The sequence below is a fragment of the Chelonia mydas genome, chromosome 2, assembly GCF_015237465.2.
Source record: "Chelonia mydas isolate rCheMyd1 chromosome 2, rCheMyd1.pri.v2, whole genome shotgun sequence".
Lineage (NCBI taxonomy): Eukaryota > Metazoa > Chordata > Testudines > Cheloniidae > Chelonia > Chelonia mydas.
The window spans coordinates 31,940,113-31,961,859 of record NC_057850.1 but is presented as its reverse complement, the minus strand read 5'-3'; the positions used below and the strand labels follow the sequence as shown (position 1 = coordinate 31,961,859).

At 42.9% G+C, this 21,747-nt stretch overlaps 1 protein-coding gene across 1 annotated transcript in view; it reads right to left on the bottom strand.

Moving 5' to 3' along the window:
* TMEM74 (transmembrane protein 74) overlaps window positions 1-19,254 on the bottom strand; it is a 48,626-nt gene extending 29,372 nt beyond the window's left edge. The window contains exon 1 of the mRNA XM_043539176.1: window positions 18,733-19,254. The gene's annotated coding sequence lies outside the window, so the exon portion shown is untranslated. The remainder of the gene's footprint in view (window positions 1-18,732) is intronic.
* Window positions 19,255-21,747: the final 2,493 nt, after the last annotated feature.

Below are 21,747 nucleotides of genomic sequence, written 5' to 3'. Positions count from 1 at the left end.
TAGAACTAGACGTGTGACAAACTCCCTAGGGCAGGGGTAGTCTTTTTTCTTTTTTCTCCCCTCCTTCCCCTTCAAGGTACAGTGAAGGGCCAGACTCCAGAGAAAATAATAAATACCAACAGTAATGAGAATAGTAAGTAAATAAAAAGATTTCAGGGTCCATTCAAAAGCATCTGGCGGTCCGGATTTGGCCTGCAGTCCACCTCTTGACTACCCCAGTCCTATAGGTACTAAATACCAGAGGGTAAAACGCTATACTGAAATTCTTGATTGTGGGCCATGCATATGAAGTGTTTTCAGAGACATGGGAAGACAAGAATATTGTGGAGAAAAAAAATCTACTATCCCTATGAAACAATCAACTCATTTCTATAAATTGGATAACTTCCTACAACAGCATGCGGAAGTGGTAAAATGTTTATTTGAATCTTCTAAGCTTCTTGGATATTTGAAAAGTAATTTTAAGTAGACTTTCCATGATATTTAAGAAAGGGATTTTTTCTTCTTTTGAGAAGGTCATGCAGTGGGAAGCTATGTCTTGACATGGCTTAAAATATATTGTCTAAGGAATTGGAAATATCCCTACCTAGCCAGTTCTAATGAGTACGCACTCAGTGGTCTGAGAAACTACTTTTTCAGCCCTTGAAGACAGGTTCTGTCTTCTGTCTCCTAATAAACAGAGATACTATTATTGCAGAATAGTGGCAATAGCAGTTAAATGCAAGGTAGGTGGTCACAATTAGAATTATTTTAGATTTCTGGTGTAGGGACACAGATGACTGAAAAAAACTATGTTGAGGGAAAGGCCAGTGGTAGTCGACCTTGATTGGCTAAAGGCATTCCAGTGCTGGCCAGAGAACAGAATTCTGTAGCCAAGAGATCTTACCATGTCAGACATCTCTTTTGCCTAACAAATATGTGCTCTGAAAACAAATTCTTGTAATCAGGTGTTAAAATAGTTATCCTTCTCTGAATGGATGGGAGGGGGGGGAAGGGATTTGGAAGCAGTAAAACCAACAGGTCCTTTTAACCAGTGATGCATGAGACTGAGCATTGCCTTAGGCCTAGAAAGCATTCTCTGCCATTGTGAATGGGTGCACAGATGAATTCGTATCCTCATCACAAAGCAAAGATCTTCCTTGTTTTTTTGACACCTGAATTATTTCCTCTATCAGATAGGGAGAAGGTCTAGTTCATGGAACCCACCTGGAAATGACTGATGTTTACATACCTGCCTAGTTTGCTCTAGTAACCGTCTTAAGCAGTTTTACCTGTAGAGCTATGTAGTTGATGGGTTACAACCCCATATAGGAAAAATGATTATGGTGCAGGTTTTCGTCATTGTGCTTTATGTCCAGGGTGTGCTACATGAGTGTTCTTTGGAATGGAGTTTTAAATTCCAAATAAATACAGCTTTGTTCAGTGAAGCAAATTAGTTTTTCAGCAGAAGAGAACTGGCAGCATAAATAGTCTGTGAAACAGGCATACTGGTCTCATGTTAAACAAAGATTTTCTACAAAATGTTAAACTTAAATATCAATGTCTTATCTTAAAGAACGACAAAACAGAAAAAAAAAACCACCACAGTTTTCATATGGACTGAAACACAGCTGTATAGCACAACAGGTGATATCAACACCAGATAGAAATATCAGTTTAACAAGCTAGAGATGTAGATTTACATATAAAGCATGAAATTCACCCACAACACAGAGGGCCAACACACCTGCAGATGGAGTGTCTATTTGGAATGCCCAAGCACCCTCTATACACCATGGAAATCTGCTCTTCTCCAGCTTCATATAGAGCACTATGGAAAGCTCTGACGGGCGCAGGTCAGGGAAGGGGCCACAGGCTCAGTGCTAGTGAAGATCCACTAAGGTATACAAATGGCACAGAACAGTTGCCCTGCTCTCCCAAGCCCCTCCACACTCCATCCTCAGAAAGCTCAGTTGCTCAATTGCTTTAAGTGGGTGGAGTGGAAATTCATGCAAAGAGAACTGACTGTTTTGCTAACAGAAGGAATTTAAAGAGGGCAGGTCTGGGGCCAGGGTCCTGGAAAGGAACAGGCAGCAGTATACGTTAATGCTAATAGGACCACCATTGATTTAAGATAGCATAATCTCTTGGATTTAGAGGGCAAAGATGTTGCAGAGAGTGGGGACATGCCCCTGACCCTTACCATCCCTAGTACAACAGTCCTGAACCCAAGGACTTGGAGTGAATGGGATTCTCAAGCGTGCGACTTCCCCTACCCCACCAGCCATTTGATTAATGATTAGAGGGCTTGGCCCTCTGTCCATTCCACACAGGATCACCTTGCATCCCCCTTGCTCCCCAGAAGAGAAGATTACATGATTAAATGTATGTGTACACCTGTCTGCTACTTGGTTTTTCCCCATGTAGGTGACAGTCTGGACTAGGATACTTTGAAAGCTACACTGCTGTGATTTGTGCCAAAGGCTTGGATTTGTATTTAGGATTCATTTAAAATAATGAAGACAAAATCAGAAAAAACAAAATAAAGGATTTAACAAAGCAAATGTAAATCACAATAGTTTAAATTTCCAGAACTTTCTATGCCTAATTCCTCTCTTACACTAGTGTAAGTCAGGAAGAATTTCCACTGAAATCAATGAGTTCCACCAGCATAAAACTATTTACATAAATCTGCATATTTCCTACTGACAAGTAAGCCAACTATCTCCATTTTCTGCTGTTACACTGTTGTAATTGGTAGATACTAGCCACGGAACCTTGATTTGGATAGCTGTGTCTTCATTACCTTAAATAAGTCTTATGCTGACATTTAAAGAGTATGGCTCCTTAAAAAGAGTTTTCTTACATTTCAGAGGGGATGTCAGCACTGCTGTTTAGTGTGAAAACGAGTACTACTGTATCAGCTTCTGACTCAACAGCAACATGTGATTATTTCTCACAGTCGATGATTCCCCCCCAGTAACAGCATTCTGAATGAGTTTAGCATGAAATACTGGGGGAAAAAAAGTATTAATAAATGTCCACTGAACAACAGAACAGGTCAGATAGTCTCTACATTTATTTGTCTTTTCTCTTAAAATGTGATGAATGATTTTGGGAGTTAACACTTATTCCACTGGCCTGTTCGCTCCCAGAAAACAGAGCAAATTCTGCTCAGTATGGCAATGCATCTCACTATAGCAAGAGATATTTTGTCGATATTACCACCCCCCACCCCCTGACTGGGAAAAAAAGAGAGAGAATTGGGATGTGTCCAGTGTTCTGAAAGAAGATGCTGGACAGCATACAAAAAACAGCGACTGTCTTGGCAAAACCAGGATGTATAGTCACTTTAGGTAAACAGCCAGATGCATTCTTCTAGTATATTGTATTTGAGAATCAAGAAACTACTTTGAAACTTTCCGCTTTGAATCTCCTTGGTTCCTGTAACCTAAAGTGTCTTAACACGGGGGTGCAGGGGGGAGGGACTCATGCACCATAACAAGAGAAATTATGTATTTCTCTAATGGATTAAGAATAAGGCTAAGATTATGTTACGGAGGTCACAGAGGTTCAGCCTGGGGCGGTGGAGCTGCCACTCTCAGATGGCAGGACCCTGCAGCTCCCAGCAGCAGGCCTTGGAATCCAAGCCACCTTCGGCAGAGGGGTGGCCCGCATCTCCAAGCTGCCTCAGGCAGTGGGTAGACCCCAGCACTCTCAGCTAACACGGGCAGCAAGGGGGATCCTGGATCTCCAAGCCACCACAGGCACAGCAGGACCCTGGAGGCGCAGCAGCGGTGGGCGCTGGATTTCTCCGCCCCATTTTGTTACAGTTATTTTTAGTAAAAGTCAGGGACAGGTCACAAGATTCTGTGAATTTTTGTTTATTGCCCGTGACTTATGAAAAATAACTATGACAAAATCTTCACCTCAGTTAAGAACTCTGAGTATGTGTAGTTGCTGCTATACTGCTCAAGATTAGATTGTGCCTTGTAGGGATTGGGGTGGATCTAGGCCATATCACTCCAAGAGGAGCACTGTACTCATTCAACCTCTGAGAAACAGACTGCTCTCTGGACTGCACAAAAACCTATACTCCTTTACAGGGGTGCAGCATGCTTCCATCAGCACGCTGGAAAGAGAGCCCTGGCTCTGTTTACTCATCTCTGTGAGGAGGAGACATTTTGTCATCTGCCTCTAGGCTGTGCAAGAGCAGGAAGTCTCTATGCTTCCTGTCTCCTGCTACACACATATGTAAGGGCTAAGCAGAATCTAGCCATATATGAGGATATCCCCAGGATATGTGAAAGCATTTGGGGTTAAAGGACCACAGCACCATCTGAATATAAATTTGGGGCATTTAATGAAATAATTAAATAAAATTTGACAAGTTGGAAGGAAACAGGAATGTTTAGCCTAAGTTTATATAGAGCACATAATAATGAAACAGATGCATAATTATAATATAATAATTGATGGGGGCAGAGTACAAAAGCCCACAGGTAAGTCAAAAACATGGAGACCTGGGAGAAAGACAGGAATCTGAGGAGAGCATGGGCCATTATAGCTGGGATAAGGGAGAGAGAAAAAGAGAACATAGTGGGGAAACCAAATCAGTATCTTAGATGTCGGTATACTAATGTGAGAAGTATGGTGAATAAGCAGGGAAAACTAGACATGCTAGTGAATAAACACAACGAGGACATCATTGGCATCACAGAGAGTGGGTGGGACAATGCACATGACTGGAATATTGGTATAAAAGGGTACAGCTTGCTCAGGAAGGACAAGCAGGGGAAAAAAGGAGGAGGTGTTGCATTATAGATCAATGATGTATGCACTTGGCCTGCGGTGGAGATGGAAATAGGAGACAGACTTGCTGAAAGTCTCTGGGTAAGGATAAAAGTGGTGACAGAAAAGTGATGTCATGGTAGGGGGCTCCTACAGACCACATAACCAGGAAGACGAGGATTTTTTAAAAATCCTTTTTTTAAAAACAATCATCCAAAGCACAGGACGTGGTGGTGACGGGGGACTTCCACTACCCAGAGATCTTGTTGGGGAAAACAACACAGCAGGGCACAGATTATCCAACAAGTGCTTGGAATGTATTGGAGACATTTTTTTTTTTTTAATCTCAGAAGGTGGAGAAAGCTACTGGGGAGAGGCTGTTCTAGAGTTGATTTTGACAAGTAGGGAGGAACTGGTAGAATTTGAAAGTGGAAGGCAGCTTGGGCGAAAGTGATCATGAAATGGTAGAGTTCTAAAGAATGTTAGGAGGGAAAACAGCGCAATAAAGATGATGGATTTCAAGAAAGGAGATTTTAGCAAACTCAGGGAGTTGATACGTAAGAGCCCATGGGAAGCAAGTCTAAGGGGAAAAACAGTTCAAAAGAGTTAGTGTTTCAAAGAGACATTATTAAAGGCACAAGAGCAAACTATTCCACTGTGTAGGAAAGACAGGTAGTTTGGCAAGAGACCACCCTGGCTTAACCAGGAGATTTTCAATTATCTGAAACTCAAAAAAAAAGAACCCTAAAAAAAAAGAGGAAACTAGGTCAAATTACAAAGGATGAATATAAACAAACACAAGTATGTAGGGACAAAATTAGAAAGGCCAAGGCACAAAATGAGATTAAACTAGCTAGAAACAGAGTAAAAAGAAAACAATGTGTTCTTCAAAAACATTAGAAGCAAGAGGAAGACCAAGGACAGGGTATGCCTGTTACTCAATGAGGGGGGAACAAACAATAAGACAATGTGGAAATGGCAGAAGTGCTAAATGACTTTTTTTTTCAGTTTTCACCAAAAAGGTTAGTAGTGATTGAGCATCTAACATAGTAAATGCCAGTGAAACTGGGGTAGGAGCAGAGGCTAAAATAGGTAAAACAAGTTCAAATTACTTAGACAAGTTTGATGTCTTCAGGTCACCAGGGCCTGATGAAATGCATCCTAGAATACTCAAAAAAATGACTGAGGAGATATCTGAGCCATTAGCGATTATCTTCGCAAAGTCATGGATGACGGGAGAGATTCCAGAGGATTGGAAAAGGGCAAATGTAGTGCCAATCTATAAAAAGGGGAATAAGGACAACTCAGTGAATTACAGACCAGTAAGTTTAACTTCAGTACCCAGAAAGATAATGGAGCAAATAATTAGACAATCAATTTGCAAACACCTAGAAGATATTAAGGTGATAAGTAACAGTCAGTATGGATTTGTCAAGAACAAAAATCATGTCAAACCAACCTGATAGCTTTCGTTGACAGGGTAAAAAGCCTTGTAGATGGGAGGGGGGGAGTGGTAGATGTGGTATATCTTGCCTTTAGTAAGGCTTTTGATACTGTTTCGTGTGCCCTTCTCATAAACAAACAAACTAGGAAAATACAACCTAGATGCAGCTACTGTAAGATGGGTGCATAACTGGTTGGAAAACCCTTCCCACAGAGTAGTTATCAGTGATTCACAGTCAAGCTGGAAAGGTATATCAAGTGGCATCCCACAGGGATCAGTTATGGGTCCAGTTTGTTCAATATCTTCACCAATGATTTAGATAATGGCATAGTGAGTACACTAAAAGTTGGCAGATGGTATGAAGCTGGGAGGGTTCCAAGTGCTTTGGAGAATAGGATTAAGATTCAAAATGATCTGGACAAATTGAATTTCATTCTATTTATTTCAGACCATTTTTCCAATAAGGACAAATGCAAAGTACTCCACTTAGGAAGGAACAATCAGTTGCACACATACAAAATGGGAAATGACTGTCTAGGAAGGAGTACTGCAGAAAGGGATCTGGTGTCGTAGTGGATCACAAGCTAAATATGTGTCAACAGTATAGCACTATTGCAAAAAAAAAAAAAGCGAGCATCATTCTGGGATGTATTAGCAGGAGTGTTATAAGCAAGACATGTGAAGTAATTCTTCTGATCTACTCTGAGCTGATTAGGCCTCAACTGGAGTATTGTGTCCAATTCTGGGTGCCACACTTCAGGAAAGATGAGGACAAATTGGAGAAAGTCCAGAGAAGAGCAACAAAAATGATAAAAGGTCTAGAAAACATGACCTATGAGAGAAGATTGAAAAAATTGTGTCTGTTTAGTCTGGAAGAGAGAAGACTGAGAGGGGACATAACAGTTTTAAAGTACATAATAGGTTGTTAGAGGTTAAGGAGAACAATTTTTCTCCCTCTTCCATGTGAGGATAGGACAAGAAGCAATGGGCTTAAATTGCAGCAAAGGCAGTTTAGATTGGACATTAGGAAAAAATTCCTAACTGTCAGGGTGGTTAAGCACTGAAATAAGTTGCCTAGGGAGGTTGTGGAATCTCTGTCACTGGAGAATTTTAAGAGCAGGTTAGACAAATACCTGTCAGGGATGGTCTAGATCAGTGGTTCTCAAAGCCGGCCCGCCACTTGTTCAGGGAAAGCCCCTGGTGGGCCGGGCCAGTTTGTTTACCTTCCGAGTCCGCAGGTTCGGCCCATCGTGGCTCCCACTGGCTGCGGTTCGCAGCTCTAGGCCAATGGGGGCTGCGGGAAGTGGCGGCCAGCACATCCTTCGGCCCACGCCACTTCCCACAGCCCCCAGTGGCCTGGAGCAGCAAACCGCGGCCAGTGGGAGCCGCGGTGGGCTGAACCTGCGGACACGGCAGGTAAACAAACTGGCCCAGCCCGCCAGGGGCTTTCCCTGAACAAGCGGCGGATCGGCTTTGAGAACCACTGATCTAGATAATACTGAGTCTTGCCATAGGTACAGGGGACTGGATTAGATGACCTCTCAAGGTCCCTTCCAGTCCTAGGATTCTATGATTAATATTCAAGGTGACAGTGCAATGTCAAGTATATGCTACAATTATCTGCATCTTTGCATAGATAGATAGTGCAGACATTGACCTGTATTGACATTGCACTTACAGCACTTTCAAGTGACATTATGATCATGTCACGTTTTAGATACTACACAGTGACCCTGTACTTGCAGCTCCAACAAATACTTTGCGATGGCGTGGCATGACAGTTGGAGCACATCAGTTCAATCCGAGACTTCAGTCCGTAGGCACAGAATGGGCTGCCACTGCATTCACAGCTATAGAACAAGTTGCTTTATCTACAGTGTCAATGTCAGTATGGGAAGGTTCCCCCTCTGAAGAGGTTACACTGCATTTAAGAGAATGTTGCCAAATTTGGATCTGAAGTCGGTGGATGCTATTGGTGTCCAGCACTTTGGAATGTCAGGCCACTTGTTCAAGGGCCTAAAAATGGATTTAAGTGCCTAACTGTAGGCACGCTGGTTTAAAAATATTGGCCTTAGTCATTAGACAAGCCTGTTTATTTCAATGTGGTGTTCAATGTGTATATTTTTAGTTATTCAGAATACTGGAGTGAATGGTAAGTTAGGTTCATCAGCAGATTTTGCTGTTATTAATGGCAACCCTGATCCAACAAAGCAGTTAAGCAACTAGGGACAGAATGCTCAGCACCATATAAGACACCGTGAAGACCAAGTTCCAGTCCTAAGGAGTTTACAATTTAAAATTTTAAACATGGGGCCCAATAACTCCTTCTTGTAGCTAGACTCCACATGAGGGGGCTAACTAGAAGGAAATCTCAGTATGGGTTGGTTTTTGAAATTTCAGACTCAGATTTTGCAGCCAGTTTCAATGCTGATTAGCCACTGGGCCACCATGCCCCAGGCCCAGGGGCCCCAGTCAAAGGGGGGCCCCTCAGAAAAATGGGCACCTCTGCACCCCCACCCGTTCTGCCCGCTCGGTGCTCCTGCTGGGAGGAAGTGGGGGAAGCCCCCACTCCCTGACCGCATTTCCCTGGCAGGAGCACTGGGAGGGAGGGAAGGGGGGACTGCAGGCAGAAGGGGTGGGGAGGGGCCCCCGCTTGCTCTGGCCCAGGGTCCCACAAAACCATAATCCACCTCTGTGCAGCGAGCTCTGTGAGAATACATACCTGGGGCTCAATGGACTTCAGAGCTCTATGCAACTGCTGGTTTCTTCCTGCACTGAGTTTTTTTGCAGGATCAGTACCTTACTCATTGGATTTTTTAAATATGGTAACTAGTTTGAAGACCCAGGCTGTAGGCAATACTTTGTCCCAGTAGTATGACTGTATTCACTGTAATGTGCTCCCATTGCCTGGGCTGGAGTGAAATATTACGTTTTGACAAAGGGCGACTCAGTTTCAACGCTGCTGAATGCCAGGGATACCATATGCAACTGTTTGGGAAAGATATAGGAGGACATGATTCACCTGTTTTATTTTTAATCTATGAAAAAAGTATCTTTCATTTATCTAAGTAACTCATGTATTTCATTGTGTTCCAATAAGCTTGCTTTATGTACATTTATAAATAAATATTCCAATAGATGTCATGACTTCAAGTTAATAACAGGTGATGCACTGACCAAAAATTCATTGGTACTGAAATTGCTCTAGCAAAGTCAAATGTAATTGGTTTACATGAATTGTCATTAGTGCCAATCGAATATATTTAACATCTTCCTGCAAACCTTGGAGCTGGTGATATTGTGTCCAAGCTCAGGCTTTATTTTTATTTCAAAATAGATTTTGTAGCAGTTCCAGTCGGGAGTGGGGGGCTATTCCCAAAAGTGAAAATATATTGGCTCTGAGAAAACTATAAAGTACTTGTATCAGCAGTAATAAATTTCACAGCTAAAGGAATTAATATGCAGATTCATTTAAAATTCCTGTTCCACCTGAAATTAAGATCTAGTATAGTTAGCAGAAATTATGCACAACTGTTAGCTCCGGTTACTTTCTTTTCAGCAGACAATTCATTTAGGTGAAGATGCATGGATTTCTGTTGTAGAAAACTGTTCAAAGCACTTTCCTTTTTCCCTTTCAGAACACCAAGCCCAATTTACCAGAAGTGAACATAATGTTCTATGATTGTGGAAGATACATACACCACAGGGGGCCAGATTTTCATGTGTTGAGCCCCCACAGTTGGGGCTAGACTCTTCAAAAAGTTCAGCTACCTTTTAGGCACCTAAATAAAATCCAAATTTCCCAGAGCATTCAGTACCCAGCAGTACTTGCTGTGACACTTGGGGCCAGATTTTTGAAAGAATGCAGCACCCAAAGTGTCAACTCTTAAAAACTTGCCAATTTTACTTAAGACACATAGATGTTACCTGACTACAGGCTTGATCCAATGATCATTGACATCAATGGCAAAGTTCCCATTGACTATAATGGTGCAAGGATCAGAGTCTAGCTATAAAATTCTCTTGTACCACAGGAAATCTTGTAAACACTGAAATTATCTATCTACATTAGATATATCTAAGGCAATGGTATGTTTTAAGGACCATCATTGCAGACGGTTGTGTTTAAAATTAATCCAGCACAGAGTCAGAGTGGGGATGGCAAATTCCTTTAAATTACACACATTTTCCAAACTCAATGCACATGCTGGTTTTCTGGTATGGCTATACTCATGCCCATCTGTTGGAGTGGCATTGTGCCTGTTCACATCATAAATTGATGTGCAAATTGTGAATGAGTGCCAAGTTCAGCTCAATATATGTTCAGCAGGGGAGTTTATAAAAGGCACATGGCATCTCTGCTGCAAGAAGACCCTCCTGTTGACAAGCAATTCCAAATTTTGGCCACACGCTTCCTGGAAAGGACCAGTTCTGTAAGCCCTTGGCATCAAATCAATAATGAATGCCTTCACTCTGTAGTGTATTGGCTAAGACAGTTCAATGGCTGAAATTTTGCATGTAACCTGGCAGATGCTTCATATGCACATGCTTAATGTGGAACACTGGCATCTATATATTCATGCTTTCAGAGAACTGAAAACAATAATAACTTCACAATGTCTCATTCCTTTGCCATGCAAAACTAAAAGAATCATGCAAGGTGATCAAGATATAAGATGATTTTTCCAGATAATAGGTGTTTCTTTTTCGATCTGCATGCCATTTTTGACACAAGCCAAATCCTCTGTCTGCAACTATGTCCACATTCTCTGTGCCATTCTTAATACAAAATAAAATATGTGTGAACCTTGCACACTGCCTTCTCTGTCCTTCACCATCAGCTACATCTGTTACCGCCCACTCCTGCCCCTCCTAGTTCTCCATCACAAAAAGAATGTATATTAATAGTACAATTTTCTTCCCTCTTTCTTGCACTTTCTCCTCTTCCCAATAAAATACGTTTCACACATGGGGAACTCCCTGCCTTCTGTTTCTGCTAACAATTTCACAAATGTTTGAGTTATTGAGTTGTGTATTATCCAGTGCAAAAACCAAACTCCTCATAGTCCTGAAATTTCACACAAACAATGAAGATGAGTGTAAAATACACTAAAAATAATCCAGATGGAATGGAGATTTTTTTTGCGGGGGGGGGAGGACAAGAAGATATCCTTACTTTTGAGTAGCTCAGGTAACAGCCCACCATGAAGTCTACTTCTGTGGGAGAAAAACCACACTGAAGTAGTTCATGAAAGGCCATTTGGGAAAAACTGAAAGACACTGAAGACAAACTATTTGGGAGATACCATTTCTTATCATAGTAGAAATAGTGAAGCCATGCTCTGCAACTAAAGCAATGATGATGCCTGTATCAGGAGCTGACACCTTAGAAAAGAGGAAAGGAAAACTCTGCCAGCCAGTTCCATATAGGCGAAAAAGCACATGACTGAGAGTAAGTCATGGGAATACGTCAGGAAGGGATTGGGAGACCCAAACTGCTACATCCTAGAGCCTAGGTTGCATCACTGACCAAGGGGAAATGCAAAAGTCCAGGGAGAAACAACGGCCCTGTATTTAAGGCTCTAGATTAGGACAAAGGAGATAGAGATAAAATTAACAGCACCACCCCAGATGTGTGTTCTTTGGCAAGTTATTCAATTGCTTTGTGCCTTAGCTCATACCTTGCTTGCATGTTCATGTGTTGAGATTGCATGGGTGGAATCTTTGCCCCACTGAAGTCAATGACAAAACTCCCATGAACTTCAATAGGGTCAGGGTTTCACTTTATATCTTCAAAGCAGGGATTGTCTCGTAGGACATGTTTGTACAGCCCATAGCACAATGGGGCTCTGATCTCATTTGGGCCTTCAAGTTGATGTGGTAACACCAGTCAGAAATAATAAATAACTGAACTCACATTGGACATCCACAAACACACTTCAGCATAAAAGATTATCCTGAAAAGGACACAAAAAATAAGACTAAAATAATTTTTAACCAATGCATCTGAGAGAACCAAGTAGGATTGTGCTAACAAGGGAGAAAAAAATAAGAAAAGTTTTCTGGGGTATTTATTGCATTGCAGATACCCAGTGAAATCATGGTTCCATTGAAGTCCATTTGAATGTTATTGACTTCAGCAGGCTCAGAATTTCACCCATTGTCTAAAAGTACAGCTTAACTTTCTGAAAGGCCCTTTGCAGAGCTCCATGACCAGCAGTGTCAACATATATTGACTGAAGAACAGTATATTTCAAGAAGGCTGCAATTATGGGAGAATTTGTCTATCATGGAAAGGGGAGAATGATTGTCCTATTTTCCTGCTAGTCCAAATACTCAATGTTTTTTTAAAATCTCCAAGATATTCTCTGAATCATGATATTCTCTGAATCATGAATCATATTCTCTGAATCATGTACCACGGGCATGGACACCCATCTATCTCACACAACATCTGCCTCAGTTTGGGACATTGTTGGCACAATGACCAGAGTACAATTGCTTCACAGGAAATGGCACAAGGTAGGCACAAACTGGAGGATGCTTTGACGTTTCAAACTTTCCCACTTGCTAGGGTCTGTGGTGATCATAGATCCTTATTGCCAACTAATACAGGTGGTTTTTTTTTATTACAGAAGTCATCCTTTTATACATATGGCAGAGCTTTGAGCCTGCTTAAGGCACCCATTATTTCTAACCGCCAGTTGACTACCTGGGGCTAGTTTTCACTGCAGTGTTAGCTCAAAGAATAACTCAAGTGTTGTCCCTAACCTGACTTCCACCCACACACAAAAATCTCTAGCTTGTGTTAAATGGTACTTTAAACTAGGTGCCCTATAGGGAGTGTGGGTTGAAGCTTGAGTGCCGCTGACAAGGTAGTATTGCGGTGGGGATGTAGCCACAAGTTACAGTTTGAGTTAGCACAGCTCCCCCAGCTGCTAATCCAGTCACGCTGTGCCACTAACCAAATCACTTTATATGGCTGCTTTCCTTTGAGTTAGGCTTGCTTGAGTGGAGTAATTTGAGCTAACTGTTGGAGTGAAGACAAACACTTAGAGAAAGTTAGACTAATCAGAAGGCTTGTAAATAGGAGACAATGTATTGAAAGGAAGGAGAGTGAATAGTCTTCATATAAATTCCATCTGTTAAAGTGAGTTTTAGGATATGTCTACACTGCAGCTGGAAGCGATCTTCCCAGCCCAGGTAGACAGACATGCTAGCTCTGCTACACCTATCATGGATGTTGCAAAATTGATGGCAACATGTGCTAGCCACCCGAGTATGGACGGAGAGGGTTGGATGGGCTTATACTCGAGAGGATAGCCTGTACCACAATATCCACATAGCTATTTTTAGTGTGCTAGCTCAAGCAGAGCTAGCACGTGTCTGTCCATCTGGGCTGGGAGACAAGCTCCCAGCTGCTATGTTGACACACCCTAAGAGACAATCTCTGCTCTGAAGATTTACAATCTAAAGAGATGAAAGACTTCTCTTTAAGCCAATGTTTGATGTTCACCTTTAACAGAGTATTAAGTCTCTGCAGTACAGTCTTAGTATATGGCAAAATATATTTGTTAACTGAACACTAAAATGTTCTATTAAGATAGGAGACATTCAAATAGTTTAAAAGCTTTGATGAAGAATGACTTGTTTAGGCCCCAAAGTTTAGCCTCTTTTAGCATCATTACAGTCTGATGAAAAAAATGTCTTTAGAACTTTAAGGGCCTGGTCATCCTCTACATTGTTGCTTATGAAAGAGACTCAGACTGGGTGGATCTGAAGTGAATAGGGGAGCTATAGTACCTATGTGGCAAGATCCCCACTTCTCCTGACCTACATATCAGAGGTGCACTGAGATTAGGAGAGATTGGGACTTCTCTCCAGAGTATTGTCTCCTCTCAGCTTCACGAGGACCGTAAAGCATAAAATAATTCTGACCCATTCCACCTGCTTACGCTGGTTGTCCCTCCATTCAGGGAAGGGGTTGGGGCTATGACCAATAGTGACAACTGGGAAGCACAGCTCCAGAGGAATGATGCCATGGGATGACCTGGGGACTTGTTTTCCACAGGTCTCAAGTTCTCTGCAGCTCTTGGGATGAACGTGGGCTTAGAGGGCAGAACAACCTGGCGGCCGGAATGGGAGGGCAAAGAAGAAGGTGGACAAATCCCTCTGCTGACACAACTTGCAGTTTCCTGTTCTTACACATTTTTTGGGGGGGGCGGTATGCAGGGGGGAAGGGAACATCTGTGGTCTGCAATGTGCAGGAGTTCAGACTAGATGATCATGATGGTCCCTTCTGACCTTAAAGTCTATAAGAATCTGGCATTTGATATTTTACTTTGTTTAAGGGAGGGAGGGGCATTCAAATTTATAATTAAGAGTGAAAAGGTTACAAATAAAGTGTTGTCATTAACTTTTTAATTTTTCTCATAATTAGGGCCATCTCAGAAATACATCTCTCTCTTCTCCATCTGCTAGCACTTGTGTGCAGACACCATTGTGTAATGAGGGCAAAATTAAAATGATTATTGCATGCTTTAAAATTCCCCTAATTAAAAATGACTCTTTAAGTACAATACACTAATAAGAACCAAAAGACAGATGTGGGTTATATTAGCTCACTGCTTTACCATACTGTGTGTGAAAAAAATCTGTGTGGCAGATGGTAACCTCCTGGTTAGTTATGACCATAGCCAGCTGAAGTAGTTTGTATTTACCTGTATTTACATATGAATGAGCAAATAACTTTTTTTAAATCACTGAGACTGCTTCATGGAAAAATCAGGGGAAAGGACATAAATGACATGAATGGTATAATTTCTAAATGAGTTAGTAGAGATAAAATGTGTTTTCTGTTGCAGCTGTGAATTCCAGCTCTCCATTAGGAGGATGACGGGAAGAGCTTAGACAGACGAGTGCACTACTTCACATAATGCAATTTGCCAATTTCACAGAGTACCAGGGGTCACTGGGAGGATGTGTCATGCCTAGACACACTAATAAGGAGTAGTGTATTTAAACACAAAGGTAACATTTTCAACATCAAAAAAGTGGCAATTCTCTTGATCAGGTCATCGGAGGGATTGAACCTGCCACCTCTGAAGCTAAAAGCACGAGTCTGCTACTGTTTTCAAGCTAATGCGAGCGGCGTAGGATGATAATGTCACCAGTGCCCATGGGTTACACTAACAGGGGTACTGCTGCTTTTGTCATTCTACAATGCTTACTGGGTGAGATATGCTCACAATCCAAGGGACAGGGGGCTAATTGGTTTTTAGCCACTCTTGCACCCTCTCATTTCTGGGCTGCTGCAGGGGCAGTTGTGAACCCTGCAGTAATTTAGACAGCCCTAAAGTTCCTAATTCCCCCCCACACCCTGTGTAATGAGGTCCAGAAAGCCCCAGACCTCCTTTGTGGATCTTGGGCATCTCTGTGTCTCAGCTCCAAATATTCTGCTTACATTCTGAATCTTTGTCTCCTACACTTCATCAGACTGTAAATCTTCAGGACAGAGGCTGTTTTTTAAACTCACGTTCACAGATGGAATTTATATGAAGCCTAAAACATCTGTATCTTTACAGCAGCAGCAAAGTATGGACACACAAACATGTTCCAACATCAGACTCGCTCCATTTCATCTGTCACATACAAGTCTCTCCTTCTAATGATACTCTAGTATAACTTTTTTTTCCTTAAAATTCTGCAAGAGTCCATATTTGTAATTGTTTTTACTTCCATAGTATCTGGACAATTAAAAGCCACTACGTATAGCTGAGTTTGATCACAGCTTTAGAAATTTTGCTCACCTTGTCAGTTTATCTGTTACTTACATATATAAAAAAGTCTCTATCAAATTACGTTTCCATCATCATCAGGAATTCTCCCATATCATTGTCTACAGCATTTCTTTGCCCGTATCAATAAAGTGAACTCTTCCTGAAAGCTGGCCTGTATTTCTGCATTGGGCCCTGGCTTGTGGTAGAAGTCCCATGCACAGACCTAATTTTGTTTTGATGCCTACATTAGTCTCCTAACTCAGGGGTTCCAAAACTGTGGGTCACGGCCCAAAGGTGGGCCACAACACAGTCTGGGGTGGTCTGCCATGGGTGGAATAGGGCAGAGTTTCTCCCCAAAACTGTATATATTGGAGGAGTTGTGGCCCTGGCAGGCAGCAGAGGGCAAAGAAGAGCCGCTGGGCGGTGGGTGAGGAGAAGGGGTTGCCCCCCAAGAGGTGTTGACTCCAAGGGTGGATGGAGGAGGCTGGAGAGTTCACAGACAATCCTGCTCCAAGCTGCCACACCCCAAGATCCATGGCTGTCAGGCCCCCTAGAGTATCAGCCTTGTGATCACCCCAGGGATTGGAGCTCAGTGGGCCGGTGATTGGGAGCATCCAGTTATTGGCTGGGCCTGGCCCAACCCAAGCGTTTGCCTCAGCCCAGCACTGATTGCCCCAAATCCTTCCCTCATTCCTGGGCAACGGGTGCCTGTGAGGCACACCAGGGTGCTGGGTGGGTGACTGGAACAGGACTGCCATGTGAGCAGCTCAAGGTACTCAGCGGGCTGCTGAAGGTCTCGGCGAGGGCTGGCTGTAGCACTTGCCTGGCCCCTTAGCCCTCTCACTGGCCCTGGTCCCTGGGGAAGCAAGGGGCTGTGCATGCCCTGTGGGACCCCTCTCCCTGATCGACGCATGTTAATTGTGGGCCAGAGCTGCATGGGTGGGCCTCAGGGAAAAAAAGCTTGGGAACCCCTAACCGGTTGCACTGGGAATGGTGGTTCACAAGTAGAGGGTTACAACTTCAGAGGTGAGGGATAATAACAAACAAAATGGTCAGGAAAAGTCTTTAAACCCACATTGTGCTAGTAAGGCCTAAACATATATTGGAGACAATGTAAACATGCACCACCCCAGGGACAATCTGGGGAGCATCTTTTCTCCTGGGACTCTTCTGTGTGTAGGGGCAGTGTGTCCACTGCAGCACCCCTTAGTAGGGAGCTGTGTGTGGTCCTTTCCATGGCTGGCCAGCTCAGCAAGGGAATGAGGGTCAAGGCTGGGCAGGGTCCTGCCTCTTCATCTTCTTTTCCCTTCTTCAACCTCTTTCAATTACTTACTGCACCCCAAGGGACAGTAGGAAGGAGCAATCCTACATCTGAGAAAGTGCAGGGACTGCAACTGTGCCTAGCTTCTTTATGAGGGTGGGAATGAGGCACATGTGGGGAAGGCTCTTCAATCATGCCCTCTCTATTTTGTTATCATTCTAAAACTGCCAGCCACTATGTGTCACTGTGATGGAGTGCACCAACCCCATGCTGGGCCTGGAGGGGTTAATGAGAACCTATGGATGCAATTAGCCTCACCCTGCTACATCTGCAGTAAATGTCAAACCTGGAGGAAGGAGTTAAAAGGGCAGAACCTGGCTCAGTGAGGGCCTGACTAGGAAAGAGAACAGATCAGCTAGGCTTCTCTCACAGAGTGAGAGCCAGAGGAGTCAGGGAGCTGATTGGGACTGCTGGCAGACAAAGCCTGCCTGCAACAGGGAGCCCAAGACAGGTGGGAAAAATGTGGCAGGAAGTGAGTCTGCTCAGGAGTCTGAACAGTGGAGGAGCCTGCAGTGAGCAGGAAATGTCCAGCTGAACCGGGGACTGCCTTGCCACTGAGGAGTGGAAGAAAAAAAAAAATCTCCTGCAGCAGAACCTGCTGCCTAGCTAAGAATCTCTGCAATGAGGCTGGGGAAGAGGCTTAAAGAGAGGAGAGTTGATACACTGTCCAGGGAGGCAGGAATGGCTCTGTATAGTCAGGTCCTGAGTACCTATGCAGGGGTTCCTGGAGTGGAACCAAATGGAGGGGGAGGGTTTAAGTTCCTCTATCAGCCCACTGACAATGTGCTGCAAAGCTACTCCAGACTCCCCACAACCAGGGATGAGCACTGCTGAAACCCCCCCAATACCGGGGGTATGGGCTAGTGAGTCCACACTGGGACTGGGGGTCCAAGATGAAGTTGAAGGACTATAAGTTGTTGGACTGTGTGTGCCCCAATCGAAGGACCAAGTCACACCCAACCACCGTAGGGCTGGACCAGTTGTTAGTAGGGGGAGCTACAGGAGTAGGGTCTGCCATGCCATGCCCAGTCACTAGGGAGTGCACTAGCTGGTGAGTCACATACTTAAGCCCCCAAAGGGTAGATCCCACTTCCCTTAGTGAAGAAATGGAAAGTTACACTTGTGTAAAAAACTCTTCTTATGAAAGCCAGCAGCTCTTTACAGCGATAGACTTCCAGTCAAGAGAACTACAGTGTTTCCAGATTTTACAGCCAATAAAAACCAATTCCATCCCCAGTAAAATGGTATGGTCAGAAACCGATGTATTAGGTAAATTAATTTCAATTTATGGAACTATCAACATCCAAGGCAATACTGTTAGTAGAGATCAGTGGTATGCAGTGATGCATCAGGATGGACACGTTAGCCCGAATATCTGTTGGGCATAAAGCAGGAGTGTGACTGTGCACTCTAATCACCGCAGGTATGGTGCCTCCTCCTGGAGGTTGTGGGGAATAGCTCATCAGGTCAACGGCTCTCCCCACAGGTGCAAGCTGTCCCTCCACCTCAGTCTTTGTCTGCAGCCCCTTCCTTACTCCAGGAGCTCCTGTGGCCTCTTTATGACTCAGCCCTCCGGCTAGGCCACTGCCATGGTTTTCCCTTCTGGGGAGGGGAGGGTGTCTTCCACCAAACAGGCTCAGGCAGTCTTCCTACACACTGCTCCACTGATGCGACTTCCCCAGTGACTGGTTGGGGAACCGGGCCCACCCGCTACTCTAGGTTCCAGCTTAGGGAACTCTCTAGTCGGTAGTCAGTCTGTTCCACCCCATACCTTGCTGCATTTCCCTGAACCGTTTCCTAACCTTCCAGCTCTCCTTTCCTTCTCTGGATCTACCAGCTTCACTGCTCCCTCCTCCCAGGGAGGAGCTGCAGCCTCCACATCTCTGCAGCCTCCAAACACTCCTCCCTCTTCCCGGGTTGTGACTGCAGTTTTTCTCAACAGCCCTTTCTGGTGCCAGTTTCCTGGCTTATATAGGCCCCACCTGTTTCTGCACAGGTGAGCTTCCTCTAACTAAGGCTTCTCTAGCCATTTTACTTACCCCCAGCCTGCCACCTAATAGGCTAACTGGCCCCTCTGGTCACCTTAACCCTTTCAGGGCAAGTGTGGGGAGAACATCCTATCACAAGGAGAAATGTTAAAATATTACAGGCTGCAATTAGTGGGGAGATAACTGGCCATCGAAAACTACCTATGGACTGGATGCACCAAAGTCTGAGGCAACATTCTGGCATTAAGAAAGTGTGGGGCGGGGGGGTTCTCCCTGATTTGACCCAATGGAGCCTCTCTGATCACTTGGACACAGTGTCCAATGCATTCTCATGTATACTTGAAGTTTTGCCTATTTTCCAAATTCGATTCCATTAAGCCAGGAAATCAAGATGAGGATGGACATGTATTTTTTAAAAATTCCTTAGGGCAGACCAGAGGACAAATGTTCTTAATCTCTGCTCAAAGCAATTGAGAGGGTAAATCCATCACTGACAAAAAGTGCAGTGTAAAAATAATGAATAAACTACCTTATGCTAAAGCATTTTTATGAACAGTTAATCTATTTGGAACCAGAAATATAACAAATTAAAATTATGGTTCTTACAAATGCCTATGTGCTGTCCTGAATCAGAGCCTTAGTAACTATGGACAAAGACAGGAAAGGTTCTGTAAACTCATGCGATCAGAATGAAACATGATGTTTGCATTCAGGAAATATGGATGAATAAAATACAGTGCTCTTTAACCACCCTGAACATGATATAAGAAAAGATTATATTGAATCCCAGGTAAGGCTGGATTCTCTGTTATCAAACTCTTGGTTACAGACTTAGGAAATCTGAAAACTAAGTGTGATAACTTATGACAAGGTAGTAAATATGATGCATATTTTACAGCAACTCTTAAGTGATGTAGAGGGACTTGCATAAAGACCTCTGTGCCATAATGAAATCCACTTGTATGTATAGTTCTCTTTCACATTTTATTCTTTCCATTTTACAGTTTCTAGTAAAACTTCTGTTCTTTAAAATTGGTGTTAAATATATATAATTCCAAGCACATTTTAAAAAAAAAATCAGCCCTGCAGTTACATAAAAAAACCACAAGATGTCAAGAGGTGCATGTTGTGTTTCTAAAGCATTTGAAACATCTTGAAATGAATATAGCACTCCTGCTTGTGTATGTCTGGTTTTTTTAAAAAGTTTCTTCCAATAACTGGTGTGCTATTAGATATAGTTGGAACATAATATCTCAGATGGGGTCAGCACTTACGTTTTACCACAACTATAAAATGTCACTGCAGGCAGCAAAGTAATATTTATATTTTAGTTCCATAGGGTAAAAATAAAAACATGTAACCAGTTGGTTATAGCTACCTTATTGCATTAATATAGGATTTTAAATGGTTTTGATTTGTTTATAAAGCCTTGTAATTGCAAAACCTTTTTATTCCTGGTGCTAAAAAAAATAGATTAATGCTTTTGGAGAAAACCAATGAGTGTATGGAATTTGTCAGCGATCTGCCTGCATTATCCTCTTTAATATTACATACATGGAGCTCATTTCACCTCCCAGTGACACATAGCAGGCTGACCTGTCCTTTCCATCTACTCTACTTCACACTTATCCAAGTAGCTTTCCACTATCTATAAAGAGCGAGCATCATTCAGTGTCCATGCCCATTCAGAGCCTCATCCAGCACAACACTTAAGCACATGCTTAGGAACATAGGAATTGTCCAACAGGATCACACTGTGGACCATTTAATCTAGTATCCTGTCTGACAGTGCCAGTACCAGGTGCTAGACCTCATAGTAGCAAATGCAGGGTAATCTGCCCCACTCCCCCGCCCGCCGAAGATCTCATCCTTACCCTAATACTTAGGGATTGGCTCAGCCCTGAAGCATGATATTTTATAGCTGTTCCAAAAAAAATTTAGCATTAACTATTACAACTCCTTATATTCATGTTATGCATATATATTTCAAATCCCTTTTGAATCCCGCTAAGTACTTGGCTTCAATGACATCCTGTGGCAGTGAGTTTCTACAGTCTAATTATACGAGAAAAACTTAAATGGGACTACTCACACGCTTAAGTTTAAGCATGTAATTACGTGCTCTTTTGGATAGAGACCTCAATCTTTTGCCTCTCTGCCAGTTCTGCTGGTCTTTTATTTGATAAAGTGGTCACTGGACCAATTATTATGGTTTTTATTTATCTGAGAGACCGGGATAGAATCATTTTAATTCTTCATATAAGAAAATAACATTTCTCTCTCTTATATTTTAGATATTCACAGCTTCCTTACGCTAACTATGAGGCTGTAAGCTATGTAGACAAATTACCTTTAAACAATGATACATCCATGTTCAGATAAGATATTAATTTGAGACATCCTATACAGTGTGTTTCAAATTAGCCTGAATCATGCATTAAGCCC